General features: G+C 43.4%; 1 protein-coding gene across 2 annotated transcripts in view; it reads left to right on the top strand.

Moving 5' to 3' along the window:
• Positions 1-23,125, top strand: part of CDK5RAP1 (CDK5 regulatory subunit associated protein 1) — a 221,811-nt gene that overhangs the window by 91,696 nt on the left and 106,990 nt on the right. The window contains exon 1 of one of the 2 annotated variants that reach the window (XM_060188473.1): positions 9,621-9,643. The exons of the other annotated variant lie outside the window; for it this stretch is intronic. The gene's annotated coding sequence lies outside the window, so the exon portion shown is untranslated. Of the gene's footprint in view, positions 1-9,620; positions 9,644-23,125 lie in introns of those variants that run through there. 2 annotated transcript variants of the gene reach the window in all.

The following is a 23,125-nucleotide window of genomic DNA, read 5'->3' as shown; positions in this document are numbered from 1 at the left end:
AGGATCCTTATGCCGGTCCTTGCGCTTTGCACCACCTGCACTTAACTTGCTGCACTACCGCCTGACTCCCAATTTTTATTTATTTATTATTGTCTAGAGACAGAGAAATTGAGAAAGCAGGAGAGAAAGAGAGGGAGTGGGACAGAGAGACACCTGCAACACTGCTTCATCACTCATGAAGCTTTCCCCCTGCAGGTGGGGGCCAGGGGCTTGAACATTAGTCCTTGTGCATTATAGCATGTGTGCCAGGTGCACCACCGCTTGGCCCCACAAAGGGATTTTTCAAAGTTAACCTAATTACCAAATAATGTGATGATAACAATAACTATCCATTGTCTTCTTGAACCTTAAGAAAGCAGGAACCTCACATTTCCACTATAGAGCCTATTTTTCCCCCAGTCCGGGAACCTTAGGGTGGGGCTCACTTTCCTGCATGCTTCTCTCATTTCCTATCAAATAATATTGCATCTGCTGATCCCAGCCTAATCAATGCAACGAGTGCCACCTCAGCATGCTTCACTTCAGACTGTGTCCAGAAATTTCAGGTGTGGAATGACAACCCTTCAGCTTCATTACTCCGGTGAGATTTTTTCCTTTCATAGTATTCTCTAGTTCCATTCCTGGTTGTTCACTTCCTAACAAAGTCCCAAAACCTAGATAGAGACCAGGTCCCCTGAGATAGAGCATATGTTCACACGTATCCGTAAAGTAGGGCAAAATATATACCTGAAAGCAAGAGTACACAATAGTCTGCAGTAAGTACTCCCCAACACTTCATCTTCACTATTCCAGCCTTTAGGTACCATGATTGCTCAACAATTTGTTTGGCTTTGTATGTTAACTCTCTTTTCAGCCAACAGGCTCCAGATGCCAGCATGATGCTGACCAGACTTCCCTGGACAGATGACTTCACCAATGTGTCCTGGAGCTCCACTTCCCCAGAGCCCCACCATACTAGGGAAAGAGAGAGGCAGGCTGGGAGTGTGGATTGACCATGTTCAGTCAAAGCCCATGTTCAGTGGGGAAGCAATTACAGAAGCCAGACCTTCCACCTTCTGCAACCCACAATGACCTTGGGTCCATACTTCCAGAGGGATAAAGAATAGGAAAGCTATCAGGGGAAGGAATGGGATAAGGAGATCTGGTGGTGGGAATTGTGTGGAGTTGTACCCCTCCTATCCTACAGTTTTATTAATGTCTCCTTTCTTAAATAAATAAAAAATTTAAAAAAAAAGAGGACCTTACAGTGCAGAAGCTTTCCCCCTAGGTTCAAACCTGGGTTTCTTGAACATTAGGCCGTGTGCCTTGTCAGGTGAGCTAGTTTGCAATTCTCTTTTATTTTTTCTTAAAAAAAAGAAGTAGGGATGGGGTAGATAGTATAGTAGTTATGCAAAGAAATGCTCATGACTAAGCTCATGACAAAGTTCCAGGTTCAGCCCCCTACAGGACCATAAGCCAGAGCTGAGCAGTGCTCTGGTGGGGATGGGGATTAGGGTGGGAGGATTTGTTTTTATGAGACAGAAGTACATTGCTCAGCTCTGTCATATAATAGTGCCAGGGAGAAACTCAGGGGTCATAGGCATGTAAGTTCTGTACCCTCTTACTGAGCTATCTCCCCTCTCCCAAATTAAAAAAAAATCATAAGAGAATATCCCTTTTTAGACTCACCCCATTCCTCCCCCCCTTTTTTTTTTTTTAACCAGAGCACTGCTCAGCTCTGGCTTATGGTGGTGTGGGGCATTGAACCTGGGTCCCGGGAGCCTCAGGCATGAGAGTCTCATGCATAACCATTACGCTATCTACCCCCTCCTTCCCTTTTAAAAAATCTTTTATTTGTTGATTTATTATGGTATTGAGAGGAGAGGAAGAGATAGAGAAGGAAAGAGACAAAGAGACACTTGCAGCCCTGCTTCACCGCTTGTGAAGCTTTCCTCCCTGTAGGTGGGGACCAGGGGTTTGAACCCGGGTCCTTGAGCAATGTAATGTGGGCGCTTAACCAGGTGCGCCACCAGCTGCCCCCTCCTTCCCTTTATTTCAGCCTTTCCCCCTCTCCTAGGAGCTTAGACCTGAATTCAGATGACGTCCTATATCTTAGAGAGAGAGACATGCAGGGACTCCTTCTTTGTCCATGAGTGGGAGCACTGAAAAAGTAGAACATGATAGGGAAGGCAGATGTATACATTGCTATACATAATATATATACATATGCTTATAGATTACATGTTATATTATCATATATTTTTAAATTTATTTAATTTATTCTCTTTTGTTGCCCTTGTTTTTTATTGTTGTAGTTATTATTATTGTTGCCGTCATTGTTGGATAGGACAGAGAGAAATGGAGAAAGGAGGGGAAGACATAGAAGGGGAGAGAAAGACAGACACCTGCAGACCTGCTTCACTGCCTGTGAAGCGACTCTCCTGCAGGTGGGGAGCCAGGGCTCGAACCGGGATCCTTACACCAATCCTTGTGCTTTGCGCCACCTGCGCTTAACCCTCTGTGCTACAGCCTGACTCCCTATATTATCATATATTATATTGATTTTTTTTTTTTAAGTAGAGCACTACTAAATTCTGACTATTGGTGGTGCTAGGGATCAAACCTTTCTAGGTTTGATCAAACCTCTCACATGTAAGTCCCATGTGCTACTGCTGCATATCTTTATAGCAGCTTGTCTCTTTTTTTTTTAACATTTATTTATTTATTTATTCCCTTTTGTTGCCCTTGTTGTTTTATTGTTGTAGTTGTTATGATGTTGTTGTTGTTGGATAGGACAGAGAGAAATGAAGAGAGGAGGGGAAGACAGAGAGGGAGAGAAAAAGATAGATAGATAGATAGATACCTGCAGACCTGCTTCACAGCCTGTGAAGCGACTCCCCTGCAGGTGGGGAGCCGGGGGCTCGAACCAGGATCCTTACACTGGTCCTTGCACTTTGTGTCACCTACGCTTAACCCGCTACACTACCTCCCGACTCCCCTAACTTGTCTCTATTTTATTATTATAGTTTTAAAACTTTATTCATGTATGTGAGATAGCAAGAGAGAGGGAGAAGGAGAAGAACAGAGATGAACAACAGTCAGTAGCACTGCACTGCTTTGTTCTGGCATATGATAGTGCCAAGAATTGAACCTATGACCTCTGGGGCTTCAGATATGAACATTGTTTGGTGCACTATTTCTCTGTACTAGTCACTATTGAATCATACGTTTACGCAATAATTTAAACATTTTTGTTATGTATTTTATTCATTTATAAGCACTCAACAAATATTTATTGGGCATCTATCCTCTGCCAGGTACTTTGTGTTTTTGGATCTAGGGATACAGTAGTAAACAAGATAGATTAAAAAAATCTCAGGGCTGGGGACACAGCATGATGGTTAAGCAAAAAGACTCATGCCTAAGGCTCCGAGGTCCCAAGTTCAATCCCATAACCACCATAAGCCAGAGCTAAGCATTCCTGTAGTTTCTCTCTCTCTAAAATAAAACACTTAAGAAATTTCTGCTCTGGTGGAAACATTTACATTTAGTACAGGAGAGTAGCAGGTAACATATTGCAGAAAAATGAATCCAAAACAGGTGACAATCAATTTGGTATTTATTATTTTTATTTTATTTATTTTACTTTCCTATCTCCCCAAACAATCTGAAATAGTGGGGTGGGGAAGCCTCCTGAGAAGGTACCAGATACAGCAGAGATCTGAGCAATACGTATGGGCATCTGGGGATGCTGTGTTGCTTGAACACTACAGTGCCATGAAATTTGGATCAATAGCATTCTCAAGTCATGAAATTCTGAGTAATAGAATTCTGGGGCCATGGAGTGCTAATCAATACTTCCCTGGTGCTTTAGAAGTCTAATCAATGGAATTCTTTGACCGTAAAATTCTAACTAGTGGAACTCTGAAGCAATGAATTTCTAATCAATCAGGAAACCCTCCCATGAAAGAAAGGAGGGACATCTGGAGATAGGGAGACAGGAGAAAGTACAACCAGGGAAGAAGTAACAGGTTCAAGGAGCCTGGAACAGCAGCAGGGAGAGGCTGGGGAACTAGCACTTACTTCTTAGCCAGTCATTCAATAGCTAAGAACACCTTTTGCAAAAGGATCTATTTCTGCACATGTGAGCAATAACATCAGAGTTTCCACAACAGACACTGGCGAAGGAGCATGACTTGAGGTACAGCAGGACTGAAGTAGCTGCCAGTTCCAAGTCTGTCTCCAATCAGGTCTGTGCTGGTTGAATAGGAGTATCTGGAGCAATGTCTGTTTTGTTTTTGTTTTTGTTTTTGTTTTTAACTAGAGCTCAGATCTGGCTCATGGTGGTGTGGAGGATTGAACCTGAGACCTTAGAGATTTAGGCTTGAGTCTGTTTGCATAACCATTATGTTATCTCCCTCACCCCCTTCCTCTCTCTTATGAGTATTAATTGTAATACTCTATTAGCTTAGACTTCTTCCTCTCCCCCTAGCCCTCCATATATAACTCAGCATTCCAGGGCTGGGTGGTGGTGCACCTTGTTGAGTACACACATTACATACAGTATGCTAGAACTGGAGTTCAAGCCCCCAGCCCCCTCATCCCCACTTGCAGGGAGGAAGCTTCATGAGTGAAGCAGTGCTATAGGTGTCTCTTTTCCCCTCTCTACTTCTCCGTTTCCTTTCAACTTCTTTTTTTAATTTTTTTTTGTATTTTCTTTCTTTATTTATTGGATAGAGACAGCCAGAAATTAAGAGGGAAGGGGGAGACAAAGGGAGAGAGATAGAGAGACACCTGCAACACTACTTCACCACTTGCAAAGCTTTCCCCCTGCAGGTGGGGACAAGGGGCTCGAACCTGGGTCCTTATGCATTGTAGCATGTGTGCTCAACCAGGTGAGCCACCACCCAGCCCCTTCCTCTCAACTTCTGTCTCTATCCACAATACATAAATAAAAATAATAAAAATAAAATTTAAATATCATTTGTGGTTCCACATAATATTTATTAATAACAACAACCAGGACAATGAAATAGCTCACTTGGATAGTGCACTGCTTTGTCATGTGCATGACCCAAGTCTGAGTTTGGCCCCCACTGCATTGAAGGAAGCTGTGGTCTCTCTCTTTCTCCCTCCTTCCCTGTTTCTATGTATTAAGAAAAAAAAAAAGTGAACTATTACATAGTTCACCTGGGTGCATTCCTACTTTGCCAAGTATAAGACCCTCTGTCTCTTCCTGCCTGAAAAAGGTTGGCCTGGAGATGTGAAACCCCAGTGAGGACCCCCCCCAAAAAAAAAAAAAACTATCAAGAGACCTGTGATCACTGATCACTGCTATTCAGTTTGACTTTGGTTTCTGTATTAGCCCCAAAACTGTTACTACAAAATCAGATATGTTGTGTTTTGCAACTCATGAAAATTTGATGTTACTGTGGCTGCTATGACAAGTAAGCATGTGATTTTTTTTCCCGCCTCAGTAATGGGTGTCAGATCCTGATTTATCTGTAAGTCAGCACAGGAAGACACCAGCTCCATGCAGACAGTGGCTCAGGGGACATGTCAGCCCTTCTGTTACCATATTGGCAGATAGTGTCCTCAATTCTCCAGCTTTTGTGGGGGCCTGAGCACCTTTGGGAGCTTGAGTTGGTGTAGGATCTGAGCCCTGGTGTGAGCTTCAGCCTCGGATCTTGGCCAGCAAAGCCTGAGAGCCTTGGCAGTGTGGGGACGGGCATGTCTCCAGAGCCCAGAGTGTGTTGGCTGAACTTGTGGCTGTTACCCTTTGTGATTCTAGGACTGGTGTCCTTGGGTTTTGCAAGGGCCTTGATAACCTTGGTGCAGGAATGCTTGCCACTGTGGCTCTGTGTCTTCTTCAGACCCTTCTTGTGCTTGTTGTGTGTTCCTCAGGAATTCTGAATCTCCTTGTGATAGGTGTTTGTTTATTAATGGGTAGAGACAGAGAAAAATTGAATGGGAAGGGGGAGATAGAGAGGGAAAGAGAGAGACACTTGAAGTCTTGCTTCACCACTCATGAAAATTTCCTCCTGAAGGTGGAGAACAGGGGCTTGAACCTGTGTCCTTGTGCACTGTAATGTGTGTGCTTAACCAGGTGCACCACCACCTGGCCCCATAATAGGAGTGTCTTGATGCCATTTCTGTGCCATTTTTGGAACTGCTTGTGCATGTGTGGTCCTTGGACTTGGCCATGGACTGAAGCCCTTGATTTTCTCTGTTTTTTTTCTTTTAAGTTTATTTATTTATTTGATGGGACAGAAAAATTTAGAGGGGAATGGGAGCTAGCTAGCTAGATAGACCTACAGCACTGCCTCAACATTCATGAATATTCCCCCTGCTAGTAGAGACTTTGAACTTAAACCTTGGTCCTTGCATATTGCAACATGTGTATTTAATCAAATGTGCCACCACACAGTCCCTATTTAAAAAATCATTTAAACTGCATTTTATGGAAGTATTAGTTCACAGTGTATTGGAATAGGAAACTGGACAGGGATCTGTCTCTCAAAGGTCAGGGAGATATAGCATAGTAATTATGCAAAAACACTTTTTTGGGGGTGGTGACACACCCGGTTAAGCGCACAAAGGTTTGCACATGGTAACATGTCTGCTCTACCATGTGGGCCTCCGGTCAGCTCCCTAGATCAGGGACTTGGCTGACAGATCTCTGGTGTCACAAAATGAGGGCTTTGGAAACAGATCTGTTTCCCCAGCTATGTGGCACAGCACACAGTACTTAATCTTTCTATGTTTCCCACCTCCCATTTGAGAAATAGCACTAATAATTATTTAAACTTAAAAAATACATATTTTGGGGCCAGGTGGTGGTGCATCTGGTTGAGCACATGCTACAATGCGCAAGGACCCAGTTTTGAGCCCTTGGTCCCCACCTGCGGGGGGGGAAAGCTTCACGAGTGGTGAAGCAGTGTTGCAGGTGTCTCTGCCTTTCCCTCTCTATCACCCCCTTCCCTCTCGATTTCTATCGCTATCCAATAAATATTATGTATATGTATGTATGTATATATATATATATATATATGTATATATATATATATATGTATATATATATATATATATATGGAGAGAGAGAGAGAGAGAGAGAGAGGGGCCACATGGTGGTGCCCTTAGTTGAGCACACATATTACCATGCACAGTTTCAAGTCCCTTATTTTCATCTACTGGAGGGAAGTTTCAAGAGTAGTGGAGCAGGGCTGCAAGTATCTCTCTCTCTCTTTTCTCCCCTCTCAGTTTCTCTCTATCAAATAAAAAACAAAAATGAAAATAAAAAACAAATGAAAAATAAAATATCAAATAAAAAACAAAATGAAAATATTAAAATCTTGTATTTGTTTTATTTTAATAAGAGGGAGAGATAGATACAGAGAGATGGACACAGAGAAAAAGACCAGAGCACTGCTCACCTCTGGCTGGGTGCTGGGAATTGAACCTGGAAATTTGGAGCCTCAGATATGAAATCCTTTTCCCCCGGCTCCCCACCTGCAGAGGAGTCACTTCACAAGCGGTGAAGCAGGTCTGCAGGTGTCTGTCTTTCTCTCCCCATCTCTGTCGTTCCCTCCTCTCTCCATTTCTCTCTGTCCTATCCAACAATGATGACATCAATAACAATAACAATAATAACTACAACAATGAAACAACAAGGGCAACAAAAAGGGAAAATGAATAAATAAGTATTTTTTAAAAATAAAATAAATCCTTTTGCATAACCACTATGCTATCTCAACAGCCCAGATACCCTTAAACTTAAATGAAACATACACATGTTCCATAATTAGACATAAACTTAATTAGGTTCCTCTTCCAGTCTTTAGGATTCTTCTCAGTCCCCACCAGACTGTGTTGTTCCATGCTTTTTTTGCCACTGTTCTAGCCTAGCTTTCTTTTGGTCTTTTTTTGTGCTTGGGCAAATGGAGTGTACTGTAGAGGGTTAAACACTCCATCACCCCCTCAACCCTCAGTCAGCCTCAGGCTGGGAAAGGTCAATAGGTCCCAGATTCTTTTATTTTCTAGGTTCCACCACGAGTCAGGAAATCCTCCAAGCACTATTTTCCCTTCAGTCTTTGACTAGAGCACTGCTCAGCCCTGGCTTCTGGTGGGTGGGTGAGTAGGTGGGAACTAAACCTGGAGGGAGACATTGGGCGCGGCAGGTACAAGATCTTTTGCACAAACAACACGCTGTTTTCCTTGTCCTTCACTTTTTCTGTCTTAACTCTGGAGCATACTCGAAAACCTTTCAAGGTCAGATATCGCTATCATCTTTTACGCTAGTATCTTAGCTAGTATAATTTTAATTATTTATTTTATCAAAGAAATGTTCAACTCTGGTTTAAAGTGTTGATGGGATATTACCTGGGACTTTGGAGCCTTAGGCTTGATTTTTTTTTAATTTATTATTTTTATTTATTGGATGGAAATTGAGAGGGAAGGGGATGATAGCGAGGGAGTGAGGGAGAGAGGGAGTCTGGAGGTAGTGCAGCAGGTCTTTAAGTGCACGTGCGTGACTCAGAATCCCGGTTCCAGCCCCCGGATCCCCACGTGCAGGGGAGTTGCTTCACAGGCAGTGAAGCAGGTCTGCAGGTGTCTGTCTTTCTCTCTCCTTCCCCTCCTCTGTTTTTCTCTGTTCTATCCAACAACGATGACAATAATAACTACAACAGTAAAACAACAAAGGCAACGGGAGTCCGGTGGTAGCACAGCTCCCCACCTTCAGGGAAGTCGCTTTACAGGCAGTGAAGCAAGTCTGTAGGTGGCTATCTTTCTCTCTCCCTTTCTGTCTTCCCCTACTCTCTCCATTTCTCTCTGTCCCAACAATGTCAACAACAATAATAACTACAACAACAAAAAAGGACAACAAAAGGGAATAAATAAATAAATAAATATTTAAAAAGAGAGGGAGAGAGACAGAGAAACACCTACAGCTCTGCTTCAACACTTGCAAAGCTTTCCCTCTGTAGGTGGGGACTGGGGACTTGAACCTGGATCCTTGTACATTGTAACACGTGCACTCAATCAGGTGCGCCACCACTTGGCCCTGGCTTGATTAAAAAAAAAAGTATTATATTATCTTTGTTTATTTACTGGATAGAGACAGCCAGAAATTGAGAGAAAGGGGAAAATAGGGAGAGAGAGAGAGAGAGAGAGAGACACACCTGCAGCACTGCTTCACCACTTGTGAAGCTTTCCCCTGTAGGTGGGGACTGGGGCTTGAACCGGGTCTTTGAGCACTGTAACATGTGCACTCAACCACATACACCACCACCTGGCCCCTAGATTTTTTTTTTAAAGATTTTTCTTTCTTTAAGATATTCTTTCTTTCTTTCTCTTTCTTTCTTTCTTTCTTTCTTTCTTTCTTTCTTTCTTTCTTTCTTTCTTTCTTTCCATATTATTTTTTGAGAGTCTAGTGCCTTATCCACTGTGCCACCTCATGGACCTTTATTATTATTATTTTAATATTAACTTATTTATTCCCTTTTGTTGCCCTTGTTGTTTTATTGTGGTTGTAGTTGTTGTTGTTATTGATGTTGTCGTTGTTAGATAGGACAGAGAGAAATGGAGAGAGGAGAGGATGACAAAGGGGGGGAGAGAAAGACACCTGCAGACCTGCTTCACCGCCTGTGAAGTAACTCCCCTGCAGGTGGGGAGCTGGGGGCTTGAACTGGGATCCTTATGCCGGTCCTTGCGCTTTACCTGCTGCACTACCGCCCAACTCCCTATTTTCTTTATTAATGAGAAAGATAGGATGGGAGAAAGAGAAACAGACATCACTCTGGGATTGAACTTAGGACCGTATGCTTGACAGTCCAATGCCTTTATTCACTGTGCCACCTGTGGGCCACAGAGAGTTTTTTGCATGACCATTATGCTATCTGGGCATCTGGAATAGTTCACATGGTTAAATTCTCTGAAGGATGCTTTGGTGCTGTTTTCTCTTTCACTTTGTCCCTCTGTTTATCTTTCTCCCTCTGTCCCTATGTAAAAAAATAGATAATAATAAATCTTGAAAAAATTACCATTATGCTATCTTCTCAGCCTTAATTACTTATAATTATTCCAAACCAAAGATATTTCCCTTGCCTTTATTTTTTTGTAGGGTGACCTTGTGAACGTGAGATATTTATTTATTTATTTGCCAGAGCACTAATCAGCTCTGGCTTATGGTGGTGCTGGGGATTGAACCTGAGACTTTGGAGCTTCAGACATGAAAGTCTCTTTTCATAACCATTATGCTATCCACCTCTGCCCAAGAATGTGAGAGACCATGTTTCTATAAATTCCTCTTTGGGGTGTGTTTAGGAATTGGCTTAGGATAGAGTGCAGGACTAACGTGTGAGGTCTTGAGTTCCATCCCCAGTACCACATATGCTATGCGGTACTGGAATTATTATTATTTTTTTGTCTCTTTCTCTCTCACTCCCTGTTTCTTCCTCATGAAATAAATGATGTTTGGGGAAAACATTAATAAAAAGAATACAAGAGGAGGCCGGTTGGTAGCGCACCTGGTTGAGTGCACTTGTTACAGTGCGCAAGGACCCAGGTTCAAGCCCCCAGTCCCCACCTGCAGGGGAAAGCTTCACAAATGGTGGAGTAGTGCTGCAGGTGTCTCTCTGTCTCTCTTCTTATCACCCCCTTCCCTCTCAATTTCTGGCTGTGTCTATCCAATAAGTAAATAAAGATAACAATGATAATAATAATAAATGCAAAACATAAAAATGCCTTTGAAGGTTTTTGTTTGTTTCTGCTACCAGGGTTGTTGCTGGGGCTTAGTGCTTGCACTGAGAATCTGCTGCTCCTGGAGGTAATTTTTTTCTTTTTTTTCTTTTTTCTTTTTATGTGATAGGACAGAGTGAAATTGGGAGGGGTGGAGAAGATGGAGAGGGAGAGAGACACCTGCAGTACTGTTTAACCACTCTTGAAACTTACCCACTGCACCTGGGGGCTGGGGGCTTGAACCCAGTCCTTATACATGATGATGTGTGTGCTCAAACTAGTGGCCCACTGCCTGGTTCCCTGATTAGAATTTTTATAAATCTGATTCATGATTTATGTATATAATACATATGAGTTTACTCTAGGAACACACACGGTATTATTTGTGCTTTAAAAATATTACTTGGCTACTCTCCCCACATTTTTCAGCAATTTCTTTCTAGTTTTCATCTTTTTTTTCTTCTTTTAATTGCTACCACTATTATTTCTGGGGATTGGTGCCTGCACAAGGAACCCATTGCTCCCAGCAGCCATTTTTACCTTTTTTCTCCCCCTCCCTTTATATTTTATTTGATAGATCAGAGAGAATTTGAGAGGGGAAGGAAGACAGAGATGGAGAGAAAAAGATGGAGAGAAAAAGACACCTGCAGGCCTGCTTCACCACGTGTGAAGCTTCCCTCCTATAGGTGGGGAGCAGGGGCTTAAATCTGTATTCTTGGGCTTGACAATGTGTGTACTCAACCAGATGCACTAGTGCCTGAGACTTGATTTTCTTCAATTGATTGTCATTGCTATGGTTTCAGCAGTCCAGGTTGACTCTGATGAGGGAAAGGGAGGAAAGGGAGAGGGGAAGGGGGAGGGGGAGGGGAAAACAGCACTGGTGTTGTACAGGGGTTCCAGCTTGAATCAAGCTAGTGGCAAAGCAGTCAACCTCCCAGGTGAACTGTCTCAGTTACTCCATATTCTTATTTTTTAAATTAATTTATTTACAATTGGATAGAGTCAGAGAAATTGAAAGTGGAATGGGAGGTAGAAGGGGAGAGAAATAGACACCTGCAGCCCTGCTTCACCACTTGTGAAGCTTTCCCCCTGCAGGTGGGGGCCAGGGGCTTGAAACAGGGTCCTTGTGCACTGTAGTATGTTTTTGTGTGTTTTTGTGTGTTTAACCAAGTGTGTTTAACCAAGTTGTGTAGTGTGTTTTTGTGTGTTTAACCAAGTGTGCCACTGCCTGGCCCCATTACACCATATTCTATTTTTTATTTTTCCTGCAAATAAATTTTATCACTTGTCACTCATTTTTGTCTTAAGTTGTTACATAAAAGTTAACTAATGGCATTTTTCAAGTGGTATGATTGTTGTCTAATTTTAAGTTTTGAAGATCTATCAACTTCTAGGTTCCTTCTCTTTATCTAGAGTTTTCCATCATTAATAGACAGTGTTTTATCTACTGTCAACTCTTCCAGAAAGACCACAGAAGAAAACACTGATTAAGCAAAGCTGAATTTATTTATTTTAGATAGAGACAGAGAAGCAGAGAGAGACTCAAAGAGACCACATGCCATCTAAACCTCCTTCAATGGGACAAGGGCCAAGCTCAACCCTGGGTCTCACACAAGGTTCAAACCAGGATCCTTCTGCCAGTACTTGTGCTTAATCCACTGTGCTGCCTCCCAACCCTTGCACGGTAACTACTGTGCTTTACCACTTCCTGGCCCTATTATATAAGTCTCTTAAAGCAGAAACATGGGTGGGATTGAGCAAAGTGTGTGACATCATAATTTAGAGTTGGTGGCCAGTTATCTGATTGAGTTATTTGCTAAGGTGAACAAACTGTTTGCCCAAACTAATAGGTTCACAAGAATTTCCTGAGGCAAGGAGTGAATTTATTACTGGACTGTAGTCTTATCTTTCCAGACAAGCATTTCCCAGAACAAACTGTCAAGTCATGTTGACGTGATGGTGGGCAGGGGACTTAGTCTTTACACCTTATAGTAGAGTAAGTTGTAAATTGAGACATATATTCTAGTTTCTTTTTTTTTTCTTTTTTCTTTTGTCTCCAAGGTTATATCTGGGGTTCAGTGATCCACTGCTCCTGGAGGCCATTTTTTCTCCATTGTGTTGCTGTTGTTGTTATTGCTATCATTGTTGCTAGATAGGACAGAGAGAAATGGAGAGAGGAAGGGAAGACAGAGAGGGGGAGAGAAAGATAAACACCTGTAGACCTGCTTCACTGCTTGTGAAGCAAACCCTCTGCAGGTGGGGAGCCGGGGGCTTGTTCCTGGGTCCTTATGCTGGTCCTTGCGCTTTGTGCCATGTGTACTTAACCTGCTGCACTACTGACCAGCACTCTCTAGACTCTTTTTTTTAAAAAAAGATTTTATTTATTTATTAATGAGAAAAATAGAAGGAGAAAGAGCCAGACATCACTCTGGTACATGTGCTTCCGGGGATTGAATTTAGGAACCTCATGCCTGACAGTCCGATGCTTTATCCACTGCGCCACCTCCCGGACGACTTTTTTTTTTTTAAAGATTAAAACATGTTTTGTTTATTTCATCTTACTTAAATTAAAAATATTTGTTTATGGAAGTCGGGCAGTAGCACGGCGGGTTAAGCGCACATGGCACAAAGCACAAGGACCTGCTTAAGGACCCGGTTCGAGCCCCGGCTCCCCACCAGCAGGGGAGTCACTTCACAAGCAGTGAAGCAGGTCTGCAGGTGTCTATCTTTCTCTCCCCCTCTCTGTCTTCCCCTCCTCTCTCCATATCTCTCTGTTCTATCTAACAAAGACATCAATGGCAACAACAATAACTACAACAACAATTAAAAAAACAAGGGCAACAAAAGGGAAAATAAATAAATATAAAAACATTTAAAAAATTTCCTTATTTATTACTGGATAAAGATGAAGAGAAATTCAGAGGAAAGGAGGGGGATAGAGAAGGAGAGAAATAGAGAGACACCTGCAGCCCTGCTTCACCATTTGTTAAGCTTTCCCCCTACAGATGGGGACCACGGGTTTGAACCTGGGTCCTTGTGCACTGTAATGTGTGCGCTTACCCAGGTGCACCATCACCTAGCTCCTTATCTTACTGAGAGAGATCCAGAAAGGCTGTAAACTCTGGTTTATGGTAGTGCTAGAGATTGAATTTGGGACCTCAGAGCATAGGGCATGACAGTCTTTTTCCTAACCATTATGCTATCTTCCCCCACCAGGTTCTTTTGTTTGTTGTTTGCTTATTATTTTTTTGATAGAGGCAGAAAAGCAGACTGAAAAAGATCACAACACTGAAGCTTCTTTTTTTTTCTTCCTTTAAAGAAATTTGTGATTAATAGTAGGTTATAAGATGGTAAGATCATAGTGTATAGTTCCACACCACACCTATTACCAAAGTTCTGTATCCCTACCCTCTCACCTCCCAAACATAAGTCATAATTCTTACAAGTCTTAGAAACAGTCTATGTGTGAAACTTCCTTCTATGTAGTGGGGGTTGGGTTCAAACTTGGGCAGCACACTATCCAAGTGAGCTAACTGGATGTCCTGGTCTAGATTCTTATCATTATCATATGGTGGGCATCTAGGTTATTGCCCATAGTGTACTATTACACACAGAGCTTACATGTGTGGGTGAGAGTTTCTCTACTGTTCCCAGCAGAAATGACTTTGCTGAGTAGCACAAGTATCTGCTGTTCTCCTTAGAGTCCAATATGCTTTCCCGCCCACTTCCTGCCTCCCAGAAGAGGGAAATCTCCCTCCATGGCCATGGCCACCAGAGCAGACGGCAGGAACTGCCAGGGTTTCGCCTACACCGGCAGCCTGCCCACCCAGCCACCCTCCCTTGTTCTGGCAGATTAACACTGACCTGTGACCCTGACAGGCTGGCCACACTCCCGGCCAATTTCAGCCTGTCAAAAGGAGTCCCCAGGGGTGATCGGGGCTCAGGGATGTGTTGACCAGATGGGTCTGGGAGGTCCCGGTTTGGCTTATCCCAGGTGGTAGAGCAGGTGGGCAGCCCCCGCAGCAACCCCCCTCCCCTGTTCCCCCATCATGCATCAGCAGCCTGGAGCTGGAGCCAGATGGTGGGGATGGGGCAGCCTTGCAGCTTCTGGCCTGACAAAGGCTTCTCTATTCTGCCTCCCTACTCTGACCAGCTTGGTCAGTCTTGTTTCTGGCTGCCCATTCACTCTTGGCCCTGGCCTGCCTTTCCCTGGGCAGCTTGGCTTTTCTTTTTCTCTCCTTTAGACAATGTTTCTGGAGTTTTGGACTTGGAAACCCACTTGCTCTTCATCTGAGAGTGGGAAGGAAGGACTATAACAAGGTTGCTTTGAGACTGTGATGGCTCACAGATTTGAATGGGTCAGGTAGGGATTGTGGCAAACTGATGCCTAGCACTCAGTGAGCCCTTGATGGTCTACATGGTCACTACGTGGGGGCGGGGGGAGGGGAGGATGGGGATCTAGAGAGGGGAGCACTAGCAGAAGAGTCTCATGGTCAGAATAGACTTGGGAGTTAGAATCACCTGAGGTAATACCAGTCTGCTCTGAGAGTTGAAGCCTGAGATCACCTAAGTCCTCAGTCTCTAACAGAAATGGCTGGCTCAATCTTTTTATAAAAAAATATTTTATATTTATATTTTTATATTTATTTACCAGAGTATGCTCAGCTCTGGTTTATGGTGGTGCAGGAGATTGGACCTAGGACTATAGAACCTCAGGCGTAAAAGTCTTTTTGTGTAACTACTGCACTGTCTCCCAGACCTGCCAATTAAATCTTTTTTTTTTTGAATTTTTAAATTATCTTTCTTTATTGGATAGAGACAGCCAGAAATAGAGAGGGTAGGAGAGATAGAAGGAGAGAGAAAGAGAGATGACATCTGCAGCACTGCTTTACCACTTGCAAAGTGTGCTCAACCAGGTGTGCCACAACCTGGCCCCCCAATTAAATCTTTTGTTTGTTTTCCAGTTTAATCTTTGTCATAGAGAATAGGTGGGAGAGAGATAAAGAGTGGTCTGGGAGGTGACACAGTGCATAAAGCATTGCACTCGCAAGCATGAGTTCAGTCCCCAGCAGCACGTGTACTAGAGTGATATCTGGTTCTTTTTCTCTCTCCATCTATCTTCTTCATGAATGAATAAATAAATATTAATGAGAGAGAGAGAAGATATGTAAAGAATGCAACTGCCCTCCACACACATGAGCTTAAATCTCAGGATGGACACAAAGAGGAAGTTGCAGACCCTTCTGGAGACAGGAAAGCCTCAGGGTGGGGCAAGCGTCCCATTTTTTTTTAATTTTTATTTTTGCCTCCAGGGTTATTGCTGGGGCTCGTGCCTGCACTACAATCCACTAGTCCTGGAGGTCATTTTTTCCCTTTTGTTGCCCTTATTGTTTATCATTGTTGTTATTATTATTGTTGTTGTTGTTGGATAGGACAGAGAGAAATGGAGAGAGTAGGGGAAGAGAGAGAGAGGGCGAGAAAAGGTATGCTTCAGACCTGCTTCACCGCTTGTGAAGAAACCTCAGCCTACAGGTGAGGAGCCTGGGGCTCAAACCGTCTCCTTGTTCCAGGCCTTGTGCTTCCTGCCATGTGCACTTAACCTGCTGGCTACCACTAGGCCCCCAGGGTCCCATTCTGGGCATCTGCCTTTTCTCAATCCTCTTCTAATTGCTAGCCCAGATCTCTGCCCTTGCTTTATTTTTCTTTTTTCCTTCTATTTATTTATTTCTAGATAGAAACAAAGTGGGAGAGGGAGAGGAAAAGGGTAAGGGAGAGGGAGAGGGAGAGAAGTCACAGAATCAAAACTTCTTTTAATGAGATGGGGACCAGGCTCCAATGTGAGTCCCATACTTGATAAAGCAGTGCACTAAGCTAGCTTTTTCACCAGCTCCATTTTTTTTTTGTTTTTTTTACAATATATTTGGGGGAGAAAGACAGATTTTTGCTTTCCTATACTTTACTTATTTATTTTACTATGTGATTTTCTTATCAGAGCACTGCACATCTCTGGTTTATGTTGGTGCTAGGGATGGAGCCTGGGACTTCAAAGCCTTAGGTGTGAGAGTCTTTTGCATAACCATTAAGTGTCTCCCCAACCCTTTCCCTACACTTTAAGTAAAACAGTATACAAAAACTAGAGGAGGGGAGGGGCTGTAGCGCAGCGGGTTAAGCGCAGGTGGCGCTAAGCTCAAGGACAGGCGTCAGGATCCCAGTTCGAGCCCCCGGCTCCCCACCTGCAGGCAGGTCCCTTCACAGGCGGTGAAGCAGGTCTGCAGGTGTCTGTCTTTCTCTCCCCCTCTCTGTCTTCCCCTCCTCTCTCCATTTCTCTCTGTCCTATCCAACAACAACGACATCAATAATAACTACAACAATAAAACAATAAGGGCAACAAAAGGGAATAAATAAATAAATTAAAAAAAAAACTAGAGGAGGTGGGGGTAGATAGCATAATGGTTATGCAAAGAGACTCTTATGCCTGAAGCTCTGAAGTTCCAGGTTCAATCCCCTGCACCACCATAAACCAGAGCTGAGCAGAGTTCTGGATTAAAAAAGAAAAGAAAAGAAAAGAAACTAGAGGAAAGAGTTGACATTTATGGAGAGCTTTCCACATGCCAGATGACTTATATAGGGCCCATGTCGGATATATTTATTTATTTATTTATGTATTTTTAAGACAGAATAAGAGAGGTACTTGGTGTGTGTGGGGGGGCAGTGGTGGAGAATGAAAGAGGCCATAGCACTGAAGCTTCCTTAATTGTGGTAGAGGCTGGCTTCCAACATGGGTCTTGCACACAGCACTGTCCAAGTGAGCTCTCTCACCAGCCTGGTCCATTTCATCATTCTAGAACTTTTAGGTTTTGACATCCGAGTGAGTTTACAGAGGAGGAAAGTGAGACTTGGGGAAAGCCAACTATGGTGGCACATGGTGAATCAGTGGGAAAACCCATATGCCATCTGTACTTCTTTTTTAAAAAAATTTTTTATTTATAAAAAGGAAACATTGACTAAACCATAGAATAAGAGGGGTACAACTCCACATAATTCCCACCACCAGAACTCCGTATCCCCTCCCCTCCCCTGATAGCTTTCCTATTCTTTAGCCTTCTAGGAGTATGGAACCAAGGTCATTGTGGGATGCAGAAGGTGGAAGGTCTGGCTTCTGTAATTGCTTCCCTGCTGAACATGGGCGTTGACAGGTCGATCCATACTCCCAGCCTGTCTCTCTCTTTCCCTAGAGGGGAAGGGCTCTGGGGAAGCAGAGCTCTAGGACACACTGATGTGTGCTGTTCAGGGAAGTCTGGTCAGCATCATGCTGGCATCTGGAACCTGGTGGCTGAAAAGAAAGTTAACATACAAAGCCAAACAAATTGTTGAACAATCATGTACCCAAATGCTGGAAAAGTGCAGATGAAGAGTTGGGAGGTCCTCCATTTTGTAGATAGCTAGTAGGCATATTTTAGTTATATTCCAAAGGGCCAGTGGCTATACTAGCTTTTTTTTCTTTTTCTTCCCCCCCCTGAGCTTGAAATCTGATATGCAGGTGGATCCAAGTAATTGTCTGGGGAGATGATGTCATGGCTGGAAAAAGGACCAGAAAGCTGGATCAGGGAAGAGAGTAGCTCCCAAATATGGGAAAAGTGTATAAATACTGTTGACTGTAAACCCCATCGATTTGATATGATCTGGGGCCCATATTCAGCTTAGGAGCCTATGTGACCTCTGCATCCCTGTAGATCTGACCTCACATTCTGTGGTCATGAGTAGCAACATTCCAAGCTGCCCCAGTATCTACCCATCTTCCTCAGGTGTAGCATAGAGTATGTTGTCCACCCTCCCTTTGGAGGATGGAACATTCTCTACCATTATTGATCCAAGTTGAGGGCAAGGTCCTATGGTGGCTCACAAAGGAGTCTATTGTGTTGTTTCTGATAGAAATGACCGGTAACAATGGAGAGAGGGATTTATTTGAGGCTCATCATGTCTGTTTGGGAATCTCAGGACTCCCCGACTCAGCTGAGAGGGCCCCAGCTGCCATTTGTACTTGTGAACCAGCTCTGTCATCAGTAGAGGACTCAGAGGGATGAAGGCAGAGTGGAGATGGAAAAGGCTCAATAAACAGCAACTGGCATAGTAATGGTAGCAATCATTATTATTATCATCATCACTATCAGTAAAGTGCACAGTGATCTTCACATGGAGAAGGGAAGGAAGGGCTTCTAAAGGGACAGTTTCAAGGATTCACCCCATTCTATATAGATTCCAACCTAAGACTCTTGCAGATCTGGCTCTCTGCTGCCCCCTTCTGGCATCTGTCCTATGTGACACTTGAACACAGACTCCCCATGGCACCAGCCTATCTCCAGCCCTTTCTTTGACAGTGTCTTTGACCAGTGACCAATACTGTGCTTGGGGGGGGGGGGGGGAGAGCAACAGTGTTGAGACTCTCTTCATCCTCTATGAAATGCTAGATTGGGAATTAAAACTCTTAATTTTAAATTAACTAATTTGATAGAGACTGCCAGAAACCAAGAGGTAGGGGGAAGTAGAGAGGGAGAGAGACAGAGAGACACCTGCAGCACTGCTTTACCACTCTCAAAGCTTCCCTGCCTGCAGGTGGGGACTGGGGGCTTGAACCCAAGTCCTTAAGCATTATAAAATGTGTACACCACAACCCAGCCCCCCTAAAAACTTTTTAAAAATTATATTTATTTATTTATTGGATAGAGACAGTCATAATCAAAGAGGAAAGAGGAGAGAGAGAGAGAGAGACACTTTCAACCCTGCTTCACCACTGGCAAAACTTTCCTCATGCATGTAGGGACTGGGGGCTTGAACCTGGGTACTTACACATTGTGACATGTACGCTCAACCAGGTGTGACACCACCCAGCTTCTGGGACTAAAAAACTCTTAGACCAAAGTATTTTTACTTGTTTTTGTTAAATATTTATTTTAATGAGAGAGAGAGAGAGAGAGAGAGAGAGAAAGGGAGGGAGAGATGCCTGAGCACTGCTCACCTCTGGCTTATGGTGGTGCTGGGGATTGAACCTGGGACCTCAGAGCCTCAGGCATTAAAGTCTTTTTCAAAACCATTATGCTGTCTCCCCAGTCTGAACTAAGCTCTATGTATATACATATAGACACCAGGGTTATCGCTGGGGCTCTGTCCTGGCACTATGAATTCATCACTTCTGGTGGCCATTTTTTGTTCTTTTTCTATTTTTATTAAATAGGACAGAGAAAAGTTCAGAGAGGAGGGGGAGATAAAGAGGAAGAGAGAGAGACAGATACTGGAAGATCTGCTTCATTGCAAGTGAAGCAACCTCCCCTGCAGGTGAGGTGTGGGTGCTTAAACCTGGGTCCTTGTGTAGATAGTATATAGTACATAGTATATAGTATTATTACATAGTACATAACATATAGTATTAGTATATAGTATATGTGTGCTGGGAGTCAGGTGGTAGCTCAGCTGGTTGGGAGTTGGGTGGTGGCGCAGCAGGTTAAGTGCAGGTGGTGTAAAGCACAAGGACTGGTGTAAGGATCCCTGTTCGAGAACCCTGCTTCCCACCTGCAGGGGAGTTGCTTCACAAGCGGTGAAGCAGGTCTGCAGGTATCTATCTTTCTCTCCCCCTCTCTGTCTTCCCCTCCCCTCTCCATTTCTCTCTGTCCTATCCAACAACAATGACATCAATAACAACAACAATAACTACAACAATAAAACAAGGGCAACAAAAGGGAATAAATAAATATTTAAAAAACATATGTGTGCTTAACCAGGTGCGCCAGTGCCCACCCCCTAATATTTATATACACGCATATCTATATTGGATAGAGACCAACTGGAAGGCAAAGAGAGAGGGAAAAAAAGAGAGACACCTATAGCATTGCCTCACCAGTCATGAAGCTTCACCATTTGTTAAGCTTCCCCCCCTGCATGTGGGGACTGGAGGCTTGAACCTGGGTCCTTGCACATGGTAACATGTGAACCAATGAAGTGTGCCACCTCCTGGCCCTGGACCAAGTTCTTTATAACACCCTCCTCTTGGGCTAGTTAATGTCTTTGAACAAAACTTAGCCATCTAATTTATTCAATACTTAATAAGTTAACTTTTTAAAAAGATTTTATATATTTATTAATGAGAAACATAGGAGAAGAGACTAAAAGAACCAGGCATCACTTTGGTACATGTACTGCCAGGGACTGAACTCAAGACCTCATGCTTGAGAGTACAATATTTTAACCACTGTGCCACCTCCCAGACCACAATTAATTTATTTTTTGCAGTCTTTCTTTATTTCTTATTTATTTTATTTTTTTTATTTTACCAGAGCACTGTTCAGCTCTGGTTTATGGTGGTGCAAGGGCTTGAACCTGGGACTTTGGAGCCTCAGGCTTAAGAGTTTGTTTGCATAACCATTATGCTATCAACCCTTCACCCCAATTAATTTATTTTTTAAAAAAATATTTCATCTTGGGGGCCAGGCCACTAGTGGCGCACCTAGTTAAGCGCACACATAACAGCGTGCAAGGTCACAGGTTCAAGCCCCTGGTCCCCACCTGCAAGGAGAAATCTTCAAAGTGGTGAAGCAGGGCTGCAGGTGTCTCTCTGTCTCTCTCCCTCATTATCTTTCCCTCCTCTCTCAATTTCTCTCTGTCCCTACCCAATAAATAAATAAAAATAAAGAAGTTAAAAAAATTCATTTATTGGGGCCAGGTGGTGGTGCACCTGGTTGAATGCACACATCACAGTGAGCGAGTACTAGGGTTCAAACCCCTGGTCCCCACCTGCAGGGGGAAAACTTCACAAGTGCTCATTGAAGCAGGGATACAGGTGTCTCTCCCTTTTTTAAAAGATTTATTTATTATCTATTCCCTTTTGTTGTCCTTGTTGTTTTATTGTTGTAGTTATTATTGATGTCATTGTTGTTGGATAGGACAGAGAGAAATGGAGAGAGGAGGGGAAGACAGAGAGGGGAAGAGAAAGAGGGACACCTGCAGACCTGCTTCACTGCCTGTGAAGTGACTCCCCTGCAGGCGGGGAGCCGGGGGGCTTGAACTTGGACCCTTAAGCCGGTCCTTGCGCTTTTTAAAAAATTGTTTTTTGGGCTCTCAAGCGTGAGGTCCTGAGTTCAGTCTGGCAGCACATGCACCGGAGTGATGTCTGTCTCTCTCTCTCTCCTCCTATCTTTCTCATTAATAAATAAATAAAATCTTTTAAAAATTTAAATTATCTTTATTTTTACCTAGATCCTTGCACATTGTAACATGTTTGCTCAACCAGATGCGCCACTACCCAGCCCTAGTGTTTCTCCCTATTTCTTCCTCCCTTCTCAATTTCTCTCTGTCTCATTCCAATAATAAATAAATTAATTAAGCATTAAATATTTTTATTTATTTATTTGTTATTGCTGGGGCTTGGTGCCTATACTATGAATCCACTGCTCCTGGAGGCCATTTTTCCCATTTTTGTAGCCCTTGTAGTTATTTTTATTGTTGCCATTGATGTTGTTGTTGGATAGGACAGAGAGAAATGGAGAGAGGAGGAGAAGACAGAGAGGGGGAGAGAAAGATAGACACCTGCAGACCTGCTTCACTGCTTGCGAAGCGACTCCCCTGCAGGTGGGGAGCCGGATTCTCGAGCCGGGATCATTACGCCGGTCCTTGTGCTTTAGTGCCACCTGCACTTAACCCGCTGCAGTATTTTATTTAAGGAGAGAGATAAAGAGACAGTGAGGCCAGATCGGGGATCAGCTCTGGCTGATGGTGGTGCTAGGGATTGAAGTTGGAACCTTTGGGGCCTAAGGCATGAAAGTCTCTTTTTTAAAAATACTTATTTATTTTTTTATTCCCTTTTGTTGCCCTTGTTTTATTGTTGTAGTATTGTTGTTATTGATGTCGTTGTTGTTGGATAGGACAGAGAGAAATGAGAGAGAGGAGGGAAAGACAGGGGGAGAGAAAAATAGACATCTCAGACCTGCTTCACTGCCTGTGAAGTGACACCCCTGCAGGTGGGGAGCCGGGGGCTCAAACAGGGATCCGTGGAACCTTGTGCTTGGCGCCACATGCGCTTAACGCGCTGCACTACTGCCCGACTCCCCCCCCTTTTTCTTTTTTATCCCCAGGGTTATTGCTGGGGCTCAGTGCCTGCACTATGAATCCACTGCTCCTGGAGGCTATTTTTTTCCCTTTTGTTGCCCCTGTTGTTTATTGTTGTTGTTATTATTATTGTTATTTGCTGTAGTTGCTGGATTGGACAGAAAGAAATGAAGAGAGGAGGGGAAGATAGAGAGGGGGAAAGAAAGATAGACACCTGCAGACCTGCTTCAACCAGAGCACTGCTCAACTCTGGTTTATGGTGGTGCAAGGGATTGAACCTGAGATTTCAGAGCCTCTGGCACAAGTCTCTTTG

The sequence above is a fragment of the Erinaceus europaeus genome, chromosome 1 (assembly GCF_950295315.1).
Source record: "Erinaceus europaeus chromosome 1, mEriEur2.1, whole genome shotgun sequence".
NCBI lineage: Eukaryota > Metazoa > Chordata > Mammalia > Eulipotyphla > Erinaceidae > Erinaceus > Erinaceus europaeus.
This window is presented reverse-complemented; position numbering and strand designations above follow the sequence as displayed.